The sequence below is a fragment of the Durio zibethinus genome, chromosome 11, assembly GCF_047325235.1.
Source record: "Durio zibethinus cultivar Kanyao isolate XHJ-2024 chromosome 11, ASM4732523v1, whole genome shotgun sequence".
In the NCBI taxonomy this organism is placed as follows: domain Eukaryota; kingdom Viridiplantae; phylum Streptophyta; class Magnoliopsida; order Malvales; family Malvaceae; genus Durio; species Durio zibethinus.
The window spans coordinates 9,571,683-9,582,355 of NC_143172.1; the positions used below are offsets into that span (position 1 = coordinate 9,571,683).

General features: G+C 31.1%; 1 pseudogene; it reads right to left on the bottom strand.

Annotated features, from left to right (window-relative positions):
- Positions 1-2,174: 2,174 nt before the first annotated feature.
- Positions 2,175-3,710, bottom strand: LOC149516040 (uncharacterized; annotated as a pseudogene).
- Positions 3,711-10,673: the final 6,963 nt, after the last annotated feature.

A 10,673-nucleotide genomic window follows, 5' to 3' on the forward strand; every position in this document is an offset into this window, starting at 1 on the left:
ATTTTTTTGAAAATTTTTGTTTTTTTTTTCTTGTTGGATAATGCTAAAAAATTTCTTCATTTTATTTTAAAATATTTTTGAAAATGCAAATTTTGGATAACCACAAAATGAAAGAACTTTATGTTAAAAGAAATTTTTTTTCTTTAAAAAAATGCTTTTTTTATTATTCTTTTTTCAAAATTTTAATTTCACCCATGCCATTATTGTTTTACACTATTTTAGTTTCATTTACACCTTTCATACAACTAATTACAAATTGTATTGGAATGTTTCTTTGTGCCCTAATTCGAGTAGTTTTCTACCAAAGTGATTGGCAAGGCTCTACCTAAGGTTGGTCCCCTAAAGTTCACTATATGCTGAGTGAGGATTTATATATCTAAAAGGTTAACAAATTATTCCTTACTGGCATCCATATAGGACTAGTAAAGCACCATGATCTTCACCCATTATAGGCTATGAATGGAAAAGGTTCAATCTGAGTGAAAGTATTCTGCTTGCCATTACGAAGGTTATCACCTTATGAGAGTATAAGTACTTTAATCCCTCCTAACAAGGTTAGAGCCTGGGTATAGAGCTCATGCATGATATGAAATGTGTCATCATGTGTGTGAAAAAACACAACATCACAATCTTTATCCTACATGCCCTACAATTTATTGATAATAACATATACATAAAATAAACAATGAACAAATGACATAATTAAAATGAAATGCATGTAAATTTTTTTTACTATTGTTAATTAAAACAAAATCAAAATCAAAATCAAGAAAATTAATGTTAAATACCAATTAAGACCATTAAATCAAAATTAAGGATATCACCTAAATAATTTTTGACTTAACTCTCCAAAAAAATGATGTCCTCAGTGAAGTTGCTAAGCTATTGTAATGGCATTGGAGACCACTAGACAATTTTGGAAAAACAAAAGATAGAGTCACCACTAATTTTTTTTGGCTAAGTGTTACTGGCCACCTATTAAAACTTACCTTCTTAATAGAATTTTAAAACTAATTAAAATTTATTAAACAGATAATTTTTGGCTTTCCGAAAACAATTTGGGTTTGGGAGTCGGTTATATGTGGGAAAGGATTAGCACCCCCATGACGTCCATTTAAAACGGTATCAATTAATTCTGTGTTATACTTTAATTTTGTCTAAAATGGTCTTAATTTTAGTATTTAAAATTTAATTTCCTTAATTTTCTTTAAAAACGTATTTTTAATTTTTTAGTATGCTGGAAAGATAAATATGAACCTTACATATTGAAAAATTCATAAAAATATTTCAATACATTGGCAATATTAAGAGAAACCACCTCACCTAAGGAATCTTTGAGAATCGCTACTCAGAACTTTCCAAAATCCTATCTTTGGTGGCTCATATTTATTTCCAATCTTTATGTAAAGAACATAAAATATGATATCTATAATTTTAAAAATAAATATATTTTTTAAAAACTCATTTCTATGTCATTTATAAAAGAGCAAGAAATCTTTATCAAAAATTAATCCAAATGCACATTGGTGGCATTTTAGCTAGATTTTCTTACCTAAAGATTCCTAAAGAATTACTACTCAGATTTCTTTAGGATCTTATCCTTGGAGATTTTTTGTTTATTTTTTTAAAAATTATTAAAAGTCATGAATAATATAATTATCTACAAATATATTTATTTCCAAAACAACATATTCTTATTTATTAAAGAACTATTCAAATTATTAAAAATAGATATAAAATGGAAATTTTTCGTATTAAAAAAGAAACTTCTAAATATTTCAGTACTTTGGGGATTCTTGGGAATCACTACTCGGATTTCTCAAAGTCCCATCATTGAAAATTTTCATTACTTAATTTTATTAAAATAATGCATGCTTTCATAAATATGTGTATTTTTTTACCTTTTTACGAGAATATTTCAAATTAATTAAAAATTTTTGTATTGAAAAGAGTTTGTAAATATTCCAATACTTTGGTAATTTTTAGAAATCTTTTTTCACTTAGGAAACTTTTTAGAATCACTATTCAAAATTCCTAAAGTCTTACCATCAAAAATTTAATTTGTAAAAAAAATTTTAAAAAACTAAAAAGTCATCATTTTCGAGAAAGCAAAAACTGCTATCTATTTTGCATTGTTATATGAATATGCATGTATGTCAAACAAGAAGGTGCTTTTACCGTATTGGCTGCTGGTTGTAATGGTTTTTTTCTTCTTTTTTTTTAGCAACAAGCCTTGCATGCTTTGCAGCAACCTTTTATGTGGTAGCTTTTGCAGCAACATCCATCTCTTTACTAGATTTTTTCTTTTTCATAGATGCCATCTTTTTTAACTATTCTTTCACATCGATCACTGATGTATTCTCCTTAGCCTATTCAGTCCCAACAACTTCATCTAGTCCACTAGTGGCATCTATACTAATCAGCTGATCTTGTGATTTTTTTTCCTCTTGTGATTTATCCTTCTTTTCCTTCTCCTTGGCACTTTTAGACTCTCCTAGAATATTTTCTTTTTTTTTTCCTCTCTATCTTTCTTTTTCTGTACAATATTGCCCGAATCATCCTAGCTGTTGCTCTTATTTTGTGTAACTCTAAAATCAACAAGAAAAGCCTCTAGCTTTACAAATTTCTTTTTTTTTCTCTTTTTTTTTTGAAAGTTATCTTTCTACCTCCTTAGGTGATACAAGAACTTCATAAGCCATTTTTTGGCATAGGCTTTAGATGTATTTAAACCTCAAGTTTATTGTCATGATCTTTCTCCATATCATCATCATCTTTGTCTAAAATATCTTTTTCACTCTCACTATCCTCTCTTTGGTGGTCTTATCTTCATGACTCTAAGATGGCTCTGAAGACCCCTAAACGAGCTAAGGAGGAGTGATTATAGCATAATAGTCATCATCGACATCGACCCATGACTTGATGTAAGTGGTGTCAAAGCCCAAAACACTTATGGCTTAAGTTTTTTTTTAGGCAGTTACTATTTCTGAGACTTGGAAGAAAATTTTCTAGAAGAAGCTCAATCCTTGTTAGATTTTTTCTTCTTTTAGAAAGTTTTGAGAGTTGCAAACACGTTCATGTTATTGGTTACCAATGATCCTTTGTCTTGCTTGCTGCCTCTGTGAGAAGATGATATGATTTTATAGGCTTTGTTGAAATTGGAAGAGGTTGGAGATAAAAAAAAAATGTTTCTCGGGAAAAAAGAAAGAAATTAAAAAAGATAAAATTAGGGTTTCAAATGATGCATATTTGTTGCAAACTAGACCTCTTTCTTTTAGCCACCAAGAAATATTCTTCATTTCTTCTTTCTAGTTTCCTTCCAAAAACCTTTAGCATATCAAAGCATATCCTCTATTTCATCTTTTTCTTTTGAGAAAGTTTTTTTCTTTCCTTCGTCCTTTCCTCCTTTCTTTCGGTAGCTTTCCTCCAGCCTCAGCTTTGGCAGCCTCTCCTATTTTTTTTTTCTTTTGGCAGACCCTCACATTTTCCTTCTTCGTTAGCTTCCCTTTAGCCTCAACTTTGGTAGCCTCTTCTTCTTTCTTTTTTTTCCTTCGACAAACCCCTACCTTCCCTTCCTTCTACAGCTTCCTTCCAGCCTCAACTTTGGTAGCCCCTCCTCCTTTCATTTTTTTAACCATTTTTTCCTCTCTTTTTTTAAGTGCCTCTCCCTTTTTCCCCTTTTAACTCCTCCTTTTGGCAGACCTTTCCCCCATTTTTTTAAGAATCATACCCCCTTAAAAAATATCTTATTTTGGTGAATATAGACCCTTGGATGAAATCTCATCTAAAAGTCAAAGTTTTTTTTTTTCTTTTCAAAGAACTACTTGTGGCCAATAGATCAAAATCAGTAAAAGATCCAATGGTCCACATTATTCACTACAAATGTTGGATTTTTATATCCTCCAAACCCATGAAAATACCAAAAATCATGAAATATTATAAAATTGAGATATGAAAATTTTCATGAAAATTCAAGCTCTAAAAGGTCAAATTATGAAAATACACTTATAAAAATATTTTTATAATTTCACACTTTTTAAGGTACTGCTATGATTTCAAATGCATCAAAAATCATGAAACATTATGAAATTTAGATCTAAAAAGTTTCATGAAAATCCAAACTCGGTAATTTCACATTTCTTGAGGTATTGCTATTATTTCAAATACACTAAAAATTACAAAAATACCCTTATAAAAGTATTTGGTAATTTCACACTTTTCGAGATACTACTGTGATTTCAAATGCATCAAAATTTATGAAATATTATGAAACTAAAATCTGAAAGTTTCATGAAAATCCAAGCTTAAAAATTTCAAATTACGAAAGTATCCTCTAAAGGGTTTTTTAGTAATTTAGTACTTACCCTAGTACAATAAAAATTTGTAGCTTTTCAAAAATCAAAATATTTAAGTTTAAACCACATTGATTCTAATTAGATTGTGAATTTTAAAGATTGACCCCAGTTTTATTCATTTTGATTAAGTTTCATACAATTTAAACCAAAATTGACTTTGGGGTTTACTCGTTTCATTTATTCTTTATTCTTCATCCATCCATGTCATAACAGTTTTGTGTCCGTCCGACGAATTTAGAAACAAAATAAAAAATAACGAAGTCACCACCAATCTTTTTTTTGGCTAGGTGCGATTGGCCACGTACTAAAACATATCATTTTAATAAAGTTTTAAAATTAATTAAAATTTATTAAAAAGATAATTTTACGGTCTGTGAAACAGTTTGGGTTCGGGAGTTAGCTACGCGCAGGAAAGGATTAACACCCCCACAGTACCCGTTAAAAATGGTACCAATTAACAACGTGTTATCCTTTGATTTTGATAAAAATAATCCAATTTTCGGTGTTCAAAAAATAATTTCCTTGATTTTTTTATTTATTAGAAAAAAATTTATTTTTGAGAAAAATAAATTAAAACCTTTTTATTGAAATAATTCTTAAAATGTTTCAGTACGTTGGTAACATTAGAAGAACTTTTTCTCACCTAGAGATTTCTTAGGCATCACTTCTCGAAATACCTTAGAATTTCATCCTCAGAGGCTCAAATTTACTTTTCGTAAAAAAATGTCATGGATGCAATGCAAAATGTTACCATGTTTATGCACACATTTTATTCTTCTTTGTTAGAAATTTTATTAATTATTTTATTAATATTTATTTTTAATCAAAATTTTGAACAAAAAAGAATTTAATTATATTGAAGATTTTTTATAAATATTCCAATACATTGGTAATATTTTACAAAAAAATCTTCTCACCTAGGGATTTCTTAATGCATCTCTACTCGAAATACTTTTAGAATCCCATCATTGGATAAAATTTCTTTTCTTCCTATTTTTATTACTTATATTTTTAATTTATTAATCAATTTTTATTTATTACTTTAAAAAAAAAGAAAATTTTTACTCTATTGAAAATTTTTTATAAATACTCCAATATGCTGGTAGTATTTTAAAAAAAATCTTCTCACCTAGAGATTTCGTAGGCATAACTACTCGGAATACCTTTGAATCTCATCGTCGGATAAAAATTTTCTTTTCCTGCATTTTTTATTAGTTTAGTATTATTATTAAATTTATTTTTATATTATTTTCTTTTTAAAGTTTATTTTAAAAATTAACAAAATTATAAAAAAAATATTTCATCATTTAATCTATCAAATATAAATATTTTGATATGCATAAATATTAATAAAATAATAATTAAAATAACCAAAATAATATTTTTTTAAAAAAATTCTAAAAAAAATTAAAAATATATTTTTTTACATGAATCGGACCGGTCAACGGTCCAATCGATTATGTTCGACGGTTCGGGTGGATTCGGCTCAGTCTGGGTGCGGTCTGGTTAGTTCAGTGATTTGGCTCCAGTTCAGTCAAATCGATCAGAGGCTGATGGAGAAACGGGTCGCGAGTCGGATGCGTGAACCCCGAGTTGGGTCGCGGGTTGACGCACGGATCCTGGGTGCTTAAAATGACGTCGTTTTGGCTATTGACAGCTTATATAAAAGCTCAAAAAAAATTTTGATCATTTCTTCCTTTCTATAAAAAAAAAAAAAACCTTCTTTTTTTCTCTTTTTTTTCAGCCACCTGGGGTCAGTGGCTGTCCATCGCGATGGTCGCCGCAGTCCTTACCGGTGGTAAGCTCCGGCCATCGTTGCCAGTGCCAAAAAATTCTAAAAAATATTCAAAAACTCCTTTCAACCTCCTGAACACAGATCCGACCTCTTTTTCATCAAAAAGATTCCTCACATCCTTAGATCTGCTTTCAAAGTTTTGGTGAAACTTTTTTTTTTGAAACTGACTCTTTTTTTTTAAACTGACTTTTTTTTCTGCTTTATGCAGGAAGCTCGACGCTGGGTTCCTCCCTACGGGGAGGACTGTTGATTTCTTTTTGGGTTTTTTTTGGCAGAATCTCTCATTTGTTTTTCTTTTCCTTCTCCTTTTGGGTGATTGGCCAGGAGCTCTATTTATAGAGCTCCGACAGTGCCTCGTGCCTAAGGGAATGGCATAGTGCTAGGCATGGGGGTGCAAGCACGACCCCCATGCCTTTTTTATTTTTTTTTGGCAACATCTGATAGTGGTAGGGTTAGGTGATCAGAGGGGTAAGGGGTAGGGCATGGTGAGGGATGGGTGTAGGGCATGGTGGCAGTGGTACCGGGGAAGGCACCACTACCATCCTCAATTTTTTCTTTTTTTTGTTCTATTTTTTTATTTTTTTGGTATTTTGTATTATTTTTAGTATTTTTTATGTCATATTTTGTATTTTTTTGTATTTCATATTTTTTTTCTTTTTTTTCTGGATAAATTTGATGTCCACAGCTACCCTTTTTTGCACATTACTGATAATCAGTAATAAGGCAAAAACAAAGACAACAATTTTGTCTGGAATCCAAATGGATTTTTCTTTTCTTTTTTTCTCTTTTTTTTTTGAACATAAACTACTCAAAAAGTTTTTTTTAATCAAAAATGCTCCTCTCACTTGAGGCTCGATAACTTTTGGAAATTTAAAATTTAAAAAAGACTCCTCTCATCAGAGGCACAACAACTTTAAAAGTTTTATCTTAAAAGGGGCTCATCTCAGCAAAGGCTCCACAACTTTAAAATTTCTTTTAGAAAAGCTCCTCTTAACAGAGGTTCAACAACTTTAAAATCCATCTTGAAAAGGGCTCCTCTCAGCAAAGGCTTAACAACTTTAAAATCTCATCTTGAAAAAGCTCTTCTCAGCAGAGGCTCAATAACTTTAAAAATTTTCTTGAAAAAGCTCCTCTCAACAGAGGCTCAACAACTTTAAAAATTTCATCTTGGAAAAGCTCCTCTCAGCAGAGGCTCAACAATTTTAAAATCCATCTTGAAAAGCTCCTCTTAGCAGAGGCTCAACAACTTTTGAAATCTTATCTTGGAAAGGCTCAACAACTTTAAAATCTCATCTTGGAAAGGCTCAACAACTTTAAAAATCTCATCTGAAAAAGCTCATTTCAACAGAGGCTCAACAACTTTAAAATTTCATCTTGAAAAAGCTTCTCTTAGTAGAGGCTCAATAACTTTAAAATTTCATATGTTCTTCAAATCGAGTTCTCATCTTTGAACAAGTAAATTTCTCTCTTTTGAAATCTTTTGTTTGATTAGGAAATGGAAAGTCTCTGTCCTTATTATTCATGGATGCATGTACTGAGTGCTCTAAATGTAATGCATGTAATGCAATCAGAATTAGTCATTATGGTAAAAAGGTTCTTGAAATCTCTCGTTTTTTGCTTTTTTTATCAGAATTCTTAATAATCGCCATATGATCAATCTATTCTTAATTTCTGCCCATTGAATTCTTCCCTACCAATACTTTTCTTCAAAAGTCTACAACATCAATGTCTTGTCATGCTTTTCTCCTCTTTTTTCATTTGCCTTTGTTAATTTTTTTTTTAAAAAGTAACGCTAAAATCTTTCATGTTTGTTTTTCTTTTCATTATTTTATGTCCAAGACCAATAAAATGCAATCACACATTTCTCCTATTCGTATAGCGGACAAAAAATGAGAATAAAATAATGGATAGGTGTTATTTCTAAAAAAATGATAGCATATTTTATTAGACTAGTAAAAAGTGCATGGCAAAGTATTTGAGTTGAAACAAAGGTACCCAAATAATGATCATAAGATAATCATGAACAAAATATTCCCATATTCTTTTTCTAAAACTAAATTAGATGATTTCCTTGATCCTTCAGAGTTCATCAAACTATACTTGCCCCTGTATTGTGGAATAATGCTTCTTCTTCGCATCCAAGCTACCTTTTTCAGGTTTTCAGCTTAGATGAGTCATTATTTTTCATTTTTTACTTTTTTCTCTTTTTTTTTTCTTTTTTTCTCAAGCAAAATATTTTTTCACAGCATCTAAGTTTATCAGAGTAGGTAAATCACTTTCGTCCATCTCTGCCAAAATTAATGCCCCACTAGAAAAGGCCTTTTTCACCATATACGGGCCTTCCTAATTTGGTGTCCATTTTTCTCGATTATCATGTTGATTTGAAAGGATCTTTTTCAACACTAAATCTCATTCCCTAAAGCAATGAGGATGAATTTTCTGGTCATGTGCTCTCATCATCCTTTTTTGATATAATTGACCATGACAAAGTGCTATAAGTCTTCCATGAGGTTTAATTGCTCATAGCGATTTTAAACCCATTCTACTTCCTCTAATTCTACCTCCATCAAGACTCTCAGCGAGGAAATTTTTACTTCGACCGGTAGCACAGCTTCTATTCTGTATACCAAAGAGAATGGTGTGGCCCTAGTAGATGTTTGGACTGATGTTTTATAAACATGCAAAGTAAAAGAAAACTTCTCATGTCAATCTTTATAAGTATCAGTCATTTTCTCCAAGATTCTTTTGATATTCTTGTTTGTAACCTCCACTGCCCCATTCATCTTTGGACGATATGGTGTCGAATTATGGTGACGAATCTTGAACTGAGTGCAAACTTCATTCATCATTTTGCTATTTAAATTTTTGGTATTATCAAAAATAATTGTCTCTAAAAGCCTATATCTACATATTATCTCTCTTTTTATGATTTGCATTCCACAGATTGGGTCATACTAGCACATGATTCTATTTCTACCCACTTGGTGAAATAATCAATCATCACAAAGATGAATCTATGGCCATTTAAAGCTTTTAGAGTAATGGGACCGATGACATTCATGCCCTACATAAAGAATGGCCATGGAGGAGCCAAAACATGCAATGCTATTCGAAGAGTGTAGATCTTGTCAGCATAAATCTGACACTTATGGTATTTTTTGGCATAATCAATACAATCACTCTCCATTATCAACCAATAGTATCCAGCCCTCATAATTTGTTTTGCCATCATATGACCATTTACATTTACCCTACAAACTTCATCATGCACTTCTTCAATAATCCTTTTTGCTTCAGCTACATTCACATACCTTAAGAGTACTTAATCTCAACCCTTTTTATAGAGAACGTCTCTATCAAGAAAGAAACTCATAGCTAACCTTCTAATAGTTTTTTATCATTCTCTATTACATGTTTTGGGTATTGCTGGCTTTTAATATATTGCATGATATCATGATACCATGGCTTCCCATCAACTTCTTCTTCAACACCTGAACAATGTGCTAGTTCATCTTGCACATCTAGCTTAATGGGTTGGATTTTAGCATTTGCATCTATTTTAATCATTACAGCTAGAATAGCCAGTGCATCAATAATTTGGTTTTCCTCTCTAGGTAAATGCTCAAATTGAACTTCTTCGAATTGTTTGATCAACTAGAAGATGTATTTATAGTACCGTATCAACTTGGAATCTCTAGTTTCCCATTCTCACCGCAATTGATAGATGACTAGAGCTGAATCTCCAAACCCATCTAATACTTTGATTTTCTTTTTAATTACTGCTTGCAGACCTATAACACAGGCCTCATTTTCAGCCATATTATTTGTGCAATTAAAATTTAACCTGACTGTAATGGGATAATAGTGTCCATCAAGAGATATTAAAATTGCCTCAGTACCATAACCCAAAGCATTAGCAGCTCCATCAAAATACATCTTCCAAGACTTTTCAACATGTTCATTTTCTTCAATGGGCATCACATCTTCATCAGGGAACTCCAGGTTTATTGGTTCATAATTTTCGGTAGCACGATCAGCAAAGAACTTGACTACGACACTTTCTTTTATAGCTTTTTGAGTCACATAAATGATATCATATTCTGAAAGCATAACTTGCCATTGTGCTATTCTTTCTGTCAATAAGGGCTTTTCAAATATATATTTAATAGGATCCAACTTTACTATAAGCCAAGTAGTGTGATAAAGCATGTATTGTCTAAGCCTTCGAGTTGTCCAAGCTAATGTACAACATATCTTCTCTAATGGTAAATACTTAGACTCATAATCAGTGAATTTTTTGCTTAAGTAGTATATTGCTCATTTTTTTCTATCAGTTTTATCTTTTTGCCCCAGCACACATCCCATTGAATTTTCATGCACTGTTAAGTACAAGATCAAAGGTTTTTTCAGGATTGGTGGCACCAATATGGGCGGATTTGATAAGTATTCTTTGATTTTGTCAAAAGCTTATTGGCATTCATCATTCCATTCTCTTAGGTCATGTTTTTTAAAAAGCTTGAAAATAA